Genomic DNA, 8,872 nt, shown 5'->3' on the forward strand with positions numbered 1-8,872 from the left:
CCTAGCAGGGGCCTTAACTACGGCTGTCTTTGTTCTGTGAGCATTTGTCTCCCCTACAATTGTTGAAGCCCTGGATTTACATCAAGATGCTGACCTGGGGAAGGGTCCATTTCTTGAACAGGACTTGTTTGTGATGAGAAGTGTTTCTGTTTCCAGTGTGAGTCACCAGAAAGTCACCTTAGATCCTCTGCTGTCGTCACTTGATCCCAACAGCAGTCAGGGAAAGGCAGAATTTTCTTGCCACCCATTGGAAGTACAAGCAAGCAGTGAGTTTATCCTGCCCCCAAAATGCTGAGAGGATGAGTGTTTGAGTAGCACAGCCCTGAGTGTTTAATATGCCTCCTGCCTGTAGCGATGAGGTGTGTAACTTACCACCCATGAGTGTCCTGTAGGTGTAGGGAAGGTTGCAGCTCTGAGTCAGTGGCTGCAACAAGCTAGAGGATGTGGCTCATTTCAGAAAGAGTTAGGGCAAAGGTGAGCAATCTTCCTGGAACCTGCAGCTCAGGTTGTGACTTTCCCACCCTTCTGGAACACCCAGCAGGACTCTTCCTGACAGGATTCCAGGATGAGTTGTCATTTGTGGTCTGAAGTACAAATCCACATGATGTTGGATATATCTGCCAAAGGAGAAACATCTGACATCAAAAGGGTTAAACTGAACAAGGGAGGGAGGCAAGTTACAAAGCTATCCATTTCCTGAGCCTAGAATCCAAAGACACACAGACGCCAGAAACTCTGCATACCAGGGATAGTTTATTCTCCGTCCAAACAGTTCAGCCTCCTTTCTGCCCTCCTAAGGAAATTATTACGTCAAATCCAGTGGTTTCTTGGTATGGATTTAGAACATAACTTACTCCCCTTCTGCCCCCAGAGCTGAGACAGTACAGGCCTCCCTCACCACAGAACAGATATAACACAAGGGCAGTTCAAGCTTCACCCCCTCATTCAACTACAGAACAGATACAGCAGAGGCAATGACTAACCCCCCCCCCCCCCCACTCTACCTCTACAGAAGAGCTACAGCAGTGTCAGTGCAAGCTTCAATTCCCCCCCCCCCCACACACAACACACATTGCAGAAAAGAAACAGCACAAACATTGACAGTACAAGCTTCACTCCTAACCCCCCCCCACACACACACACAGTACAGAAGAGAGACAACACAAGCAATGGTGGTAGATGCGTGGAATAGTCTCCTGATAGAGGTGGTGGAGACAAAAGGCTGTGTCTGAATTCAAGAAAACATGGGATAGGCAAGTAGGATCTCAGCGAGGAGGAGGAGATAGTGGATGCTGCTGCTTCCCTCTGGGGCAGTGTTGGGTGCATCAGTGGGAGGAACTCTGTGAACACAAGCTGATAATCGGTGTTAGTCACCAAGGGTAACTGGCTGGCCGGAGCCCAAATTTTAATGGGGAGGGGGTGTCTTTGCAGTTATGGTGGGCTCATTTTTGAGCCTAGTTTGCTAAGGTTGTGTATGGGAAGAGAGGGAGAGTTGGGGGCAGAATGGCTGGAGGTGATAGCAAGTCCCAGATAAAAAGGACAGTCCTTAGCCCGATTGAGCTATTTTCTTTGGTGGTGGGAAGTGCCCTCCCAATGGGGAGTATTTCCCTCCTTACTAGAGGAGGGGTTTTGGTCAGGGATATTTAGTGCCTTCAGGACCCTTCCTGCTCCCCGGAGGCAGCTCACTTATCCTTCCCATCCTCCCTTTGTTCTCAATAATTTTTTGTTCCTTTAGGGATACCTTTGTCCCAGCTTGGAAGGAGAGGGTACCTGAGCTAAGAACATGTTCATAAGAAGGTCTTTTGAACAGGGCCTTAATATTCACAGGTGGTAAATGTTAGGCCCAAGCTTCCACACTCAGGCATGGACCTCCATGTCTGTCTGCTATACCTGCTGTAGTGAGGTATTTGTTAAGTTTCTACCACTGTTGTATGTGGACTCTTAGCTGTTGATGGCAGGTAGTCCAGGTTTTTTGTTAAAATAAATTTTTGCTTTGTTAGCTTTGGTCAGATTTGCTCACCAATAAACAAAGCTTCAGCTGGTTTTCTCTGCCTACTTTGGTCTAATTTTTAAGCATCATGGTGTCCCGCAGGGCTCGGTGCTCGGGCCGCTATTTAATATCTTCATAAATGATCTAGAAACAGGGACGAAGTGCGAGATAATAAGATTTGCGGACGACACCAAACTATTTAATGGAGCTTGGACTACAGAGGACTTCGAAGAATTGCAAAGGGACTTGAACAAACTAGAAGAATGGGCGGCGAAATGGCAGATGAAGTTCAACATTGAGAAATGTAAAGTATTACATGTGGGGAGCAGAAACTCGAGGTACAACTATACAATGGGAGGGATGTTATTGAATAAGAGTACCCAGGAAAGGGACTTGGGGGTAATGGTGGACATGACAATGAAGCCGTCGGCACAGTGCAGCGGCCGCTAAGAGAGCGAATAGAATGCTTGGTATAATCAAAAAGGGTATTACAGCCAGAACGAAAGAAGTTATCCTGCCGTTGTATCGGGCGATGGTGCGCCCGCATTTGGAGTACTGCGTCCGATATTGGTCGCCGTACCTTAAGAAGGATATGGCGTTAGTCGAGAGGGTTCAGAGGAGAGCGACACGTCTGATAAAAGGTATGGAAAACCTGTCATATTCTGAGAGATTGGAGAAGCTGGGTCTCTTTTCCCTGGAGAAGAGGAGACTTAGAGGAGATATGATAGAGACTTATAAGATCATGAAGGGCATAGAGAGAGTAAAGAGGGACAGATTCTTCAAACTTTCTAATAACAAAAGAACAAGAGGGCATTCGGAAAAGCTGATAGGAGACAGATTCAAAACAAATGCTAGGAAGTTCTTCTTTACCCAACGTGTGGTGCACACCTGGAATGCGCTTCCAGAGGACGTAATAGGGCAGAGTACGGTACTGGGGTTCAAGAAAGGATTGGATAAATTCCTACTGGAAATGGGGATAGAGGGGTATAGATAGAAGATTACTACACAGGTCCTGGACCTGTTGGGCCACCGCGTGAGCAGACTGCTGGGCATGATGGACCTCGGGTCTGACCCAGCAGAGGCATTTCTTATGTTCTTATATTTTCTAAGAGGTCATGTGCTGTTGTGATTATCACTGATAAAGGGGGGAGGGGGAGGTGGCGTGAATTGTTTCATATCCTCTGTTATATTTCTTTGGAAGAGATCAGTAGTACCAACATGTTTGCTAAAGAATAAATGGAGGAAGGGGGAACAAAGGCCCTAAAACCAGGAAAGCCATTCAGTGTACTGTTGAAGCCAGCAAGGGGTGTCAAGCACTGTACTGTATGTCCCAGTGGTTGTCCTCTCCTGATATTGTATGCATAAACATGTACAGACAGGCAAGTCTGAAAGTGGGACATCCTGTGAGGACATAAGAATTGCCATACTGGGACAGATTGAAGGTCAATCAGGCCCAGTATCCTGTTTCCAACAGTGGCCAAACCAGGTACAAGTACCTGGCAAGATCCCAAGGAGTAAAACAGATTCTATGCTGCTTATCCTAGGAATAAGCTGTGGATTTCCCCAATCCATCTCAATAATGGCCTATGGACTTCTCTTTTAGGAAATTATCCAAACTTTTTTAAAACACTGCTAAGCTAACTGATTTCAGCACATTCTCTGGCAACAAATTCCAGAGTTTATTTACATGTTGTGTGAAGAAATATTTTCTCCGGTTTGTTTTAAATCTACTGCTTTGTAGCTTCATTCTTAATAAGTGCCAATGCCAGTCAGCATCACCTTTGCTTTCAAATGTTTGTGAAGATGGAACTGTGAATCAATCCTTTTCTTTCTCCCTCTGTAAGGTACTGGAAGCTGTGATCTAAGGCTGTGGGCCTGGGCTCTATGTCCTGTACCCCCTAAGAGGGTGAGATTCTGTGTATGATCCTAGAGAGGAGAGGCTATGTTGCTGGGTCCATAGATGGCTGAAACTCAGACTATGTCCCCAGGGGCATGAGGCTCCCTGTCCTTGTGCTCCTCTGAGAATTTTGTGTAGCCTGTATTCCTGGTGCAGAGAGCAGCTGGTCTTACGTCTTTAGAAAACATTGCTGAACATTCCAAACCAAACACAGATACTCCCAAAGATGGAGAGCTCAAACATCTCTGTATTCTATGCTGCTCCTGCCCCTTTAGCTGGGCATGGTAGATTAAACTACATTAAATATTTGGATTTAGCTCTGTGTCTTTTTCCAAGATGAGTGACATTTAGCTATCCCCCTTTCATAATAAGCTTCTGTTCCCTCAATGATGTATTACTAACTCATTCCAGTTTGCTAAGGGTGTACTGTCTCTGGATTGTCCTACATCCTTCTGAAGTACCCCTTTAACTGCTCCTCAATGCATAGTAACAGTAGATGACAGCAGAAAAAAAACATCACTTGAACCATTGTGTGCATCTATTGCCCATACTGCTAAGGAATCCTGGCAGCTGCTAGCCAGGGAGCCCGACTGCTTGTAAGATATCACGTCTGATCCAGGGCATTCATACTCTACCAGCTGGGGCAGGTGAATACAAAATCCACTATTTAGTTTAGTGTTCTTCAATGCAAGGCCAAGGGGCCAAAGGCAGCTCTCGTAATCATTCAGACTTTTTATCTGCTACTCTTTGATTCTCTACCCAAGCTCATGGGAGAAAAATCTGCCTATTTGAAGAACGAGGCATTTCTCAATAGATGAAGAGAAATGCATTTTAAAATGCCTACCTCCTTAAGGATACCCTCAATAAAATGTTTGAAGGCGGGCTGGTGAAGCAGATATCATCGACATACACTGGTCAGTAGTGTCATAGCCTTGCAGGGGCAGATATTGGTCTTCTTCAGCTCATTTTGGTCCAAAGTGGTCCTGACTTTAAAAAATTACTGAAGACCATTGATTTAGTTCATACCCAGGACCCCTCCTTTCATTTTCAATTACAAAGCTTTGTAATAATCTAAATAGATGAACTTTTCTAGCCTCCTAGTTCCCCTGTGTAGTCCACCAGATGTGGTTATATGAGTCCCTTGGTTCCCCTTGGAATTCTAGTAAATTGCAGAACTCAGCCTGACAGACAGATTGTCAGTTTACTCTGGGTCTTTGAAGAGGGCGTACTCTTCAGGATTCTAGGATTTGTAGTCCAGTATTTAGTTCATTTGAGATCTGTAAATTCTGACTTGATTTACCTGTTCTTGGGCACAGGAATAGAATGGGAAGCTATCTTGTCACTCCCCCTCCCACACACCCTTCTCTGATTCCCATTAGTTTCTCCCCCACCTCCATCAATAATAGCCCAGTCATAATCATGCTGGCCTTTCTCTGTTTTTCATCCCTCTGCTTGAATGACTCATTTGTCTAGTTTTCCTGAGGACCCATGCTCAAAAGCTAATGCCAGCGTTAAAGGCTACCGGAGCCAGAAGGCTGTAGCATAGGTATCAACATGCATACCAAAGATGGCCACAAATTGTATTTAAATGTATTAAAAAATGGATATTAATGAGGTTAATCGATATCCCCTCCCAATGCTAGCATTAATGCTGAAAACTTACTGCCAGCTCAGAGGTGGCATTGAAGGTTTTGAGGAGATGATTTATTCTGAATTTCTGACATTTACCAATTTGGTGTTCCTTTAGAAGCAGAGGGAAGCCCACACAGCCTCTAAGGGCCGGATTCTCTAATATTGCTGGTAAAATCCGATTGCTGTAGCAGATGTAAATGTAACGATTCAAAAAAAAAAAAAAAAGACGAGTCATTCTCGAAGAATTGCACATGCAAATGAGGTTTGCAGAGGGTCACCAAATTTACATGGGATCAATCACTGGTGATAGCGATCGGCACATGCGTAGAATAGTCCACGGAAAGAGGCAACACTACGTCGTCGTGTCAATTATAGGCACTATTGGATGGAGGGGAAGGGAGAGGAGGTGCAATCGGCTTTCAACAAGCATGTATAAAACACACCTTTAATACACACCTCTAATACGTGCGCTTGAGAAGCGTGCTTTTGAGATTTTTTTTTCCCCCATCACTATATTACTAGAATTTATGTGAACAGTGTGTTTTCTTTACCATTTTTATGAGCCACAGACAGAAACACACATATGAGATGCACTTTTCACAGTACTGGCACCTCCAGATCAGCCTGTAATTTTGGGTCTTTAAAAGTCAGCGCTTCGCTTGGAGAATAACCCGGTGATGATAGAAAATCACCCAGAGTGCTTGTTTAAATATTAATGAGCCCATTTTACTACCATTTTAATAGTAATGACCTTCTTGTACTACATTTGCATGGCAGGGTCGGAGACTGCTAGGAAGCTCGGAAAAGACCATGGTGAGCTGTTCTGATAATCGGCTAGAACCAATTTTGTGACCATCGATAAAGACACATTAAGTTTTGAGAATCCGGCCCTAAATGCTGATAGAAACAAACACATGTGCCAGTTGGAGTGAAACTGAACGTGAAAGCACTGTTGTCCTGCGTCTAAATATGAGCATTTCAAAAATTTTAAGTGCAGCCCTTTTTGAAAAGCTTATATCTAAAGGCACAGAAGAATGGTGCCAAAATGTGCTTGTGGTTCCGGTTTGGCCTGGACATGTACACAAGAGCTGCGCTTACCACAAAACCTTTGTGCGCATTTTACCAGGGCTGGATTAAAGGGTAGGCCCAGTAGGCACGTGCCGGGGGCCCGAGGCACTGCTCCAATAACGTCACGTCATCTACTGCAGCACTGAGCAGCTCTTCTTCCTTCTCCCCCCCAAGCCAGCACCACTCTCTCATCCCCCTTCCCCCCCTACTAGAACTAGCACCCACCCTCTGTGATACAGCAGCACCCATCCCTCTTCTATCCAGTAACACCCCTTTTTATCCCCCAACCACCTCTCCTTCCTTCTAACCCCAAGCCGGCACCACTGCTTCCATTCAGTTCTCTCATAGTGTGGATTGCTGCAGATAGTGGAAGCACAGCTATTCTTACACACAGGTTCACAGCCTTTGACTAGGCCACACCCCACCTCCGAGGAAATAGGAAGCTGCATAGAGGAGACTGGATCAAGGAGCAATGAAGAAGGAAAGGAAGACTGGATTAGGGTAAGAGAAGGGGAGAGACACTAGATTGCAGGGGAGAGCAAGGAATAGAGAGGGACAGATATTAGCCCTTGGGTGGGGGAGGGGGGGGCAGAAGGGAAGAAGGGGCACAGAGAAGATTCTGGGCATGGAGGGAGCATAAAGACAATATTTATTGATCACAGAGGGAGAGATAGAGGCTGAGGGCAGTTTCTGAATCGGGGGGAGAAAAGGAACAAGGACACAGAGGGGATATGCTGGGCAGGGCAGATAGGGACACAGAAGAAAGATGGAGGGTGGGCATGAAGAAAGATGACATGTCAAATGGACAGGAGACCCTGCAATGACAGGAAAAAAAACAGAGTCTGATTTCTTTATATTTCCAGCTCAATTTCTTGCCATTATATCGCTATTACTGATATGTGGTCCATGTGACCAGAATGTGGTATTCTTCTAGGATGTAGTTTCTGTGTAGAGATCTTGTGGCAGTCCCATGTGGAGTTTTTTTCCCATTAGGTGGTGTAATAGTGTTCTAGGGCCCAGTGTAATATTTACAGTGCTGTCTGGGTGGGGAATGGGTAGGCAGGGCTGTGGGAGCAGGTGGGGCCATGGGTAGGGGGCTTAGTGTACTTCTGTGCCTAGGGCCCACCAAAGCATTAGTTCTGCCCTTCATGTGCCAGGCACATTCCTCCCCCTTGCTTTCAGTTTACCGGTGCACATAAAATTTGAATGCTATTTGCTTTGCGCATTGGAGAGCTAGCTTTCCGCACTGTTCTTCTTGCACAATGGGATTTGTGCTATTGGATTTACCATCGACCACTGAACATGAGGGTGGGCCCTGGAGCCTTATGTGAGAGTGGAACAAAGAGAGGGGCTTTTTCATGTCCCTGCTTGAACTCTACCTGAGGTGGCTCTATATATGAGGCTCGTATCTTCTTGCAAACAAAAATTTATAATACAGATTTATTTAAGGAAAACAGGACTACAGGTTCCACAATGCAATGGGAGAGGGATCAAATAGCCCTGGTCAGGGGTTATTAACGCTCTGTAGTTTACAATACCAACACTGGAAAATCTGAGCAAGAAGCCTAAGGAGTTCAGACCTAATGATAGGTTAAGGGCCCTCTTAACACGAGAAAATCCAGTTTTTGTGCGTGATAAGTTAAGGACTTGTGGCTTGTTACACATATGTTTTATGAGTCACTGAATGGATATGCACATGACTGGCTCCATGACTTGTGAGGGCCACACCCATTCCTCAACATGCCAACACACATGCAACCGCTCTGAGTCATAGATCCCGAAGTTAGGGAATGAGCTGAGGATCTGTTTGTTCCGATTGCTTGCCAAAACTCCTTATCCAGATGTTTGTGTCAGTTTAACTCCCAGGTATGATGTCAGGGTGCCTGTCACTGACGCCCCCAAGGACAACAGGGGCAGGCATGCGAAGAGGTGCTTGTCATCGCTCATGGGGTACGTTTCTATCCTGCGTCCCTTCCATCTCCCTTTCTATATACAGACTTGACTAGCTCAGGATCTCTTACTCTCCCGTGTAAATCCTAGACAGTATTCCATCTGTCAACCTACCGAAACGAGCTAAAACGCAGTTGTTAAGTTTGGGGAGGTGAATATTGTTTGCTTGGTTTTATCCGGGTGGGGGTGGGCGGGCTGGAGATACTAGGGGAATCTGTTTATATTTCATGAGCCATGGCTGTGATTTTTTTTGACAGGGAGAGGGCAGGGAGAAAGATTTGATTAGTGGTGAGTAGCTGTGAGCTTTGGTTAGATGACTATAAGGCTGTTCCCAC

Source organism: Geotrypetes seraphini, chromosome 8 (assembly GCF_902459505.1).
Source record: "Geotrypetes seraphini chromosome 8, aGeoSer1.1, whole genome shotgun sequence".
In the NCBI taxonomy this organism is placed as follows: Eukaryota; Metazoa; Chordata; class Amphibia; order Gymnophiona; family Dermophiidae; genus Geotrypetes; species Geotrypetes seraphini.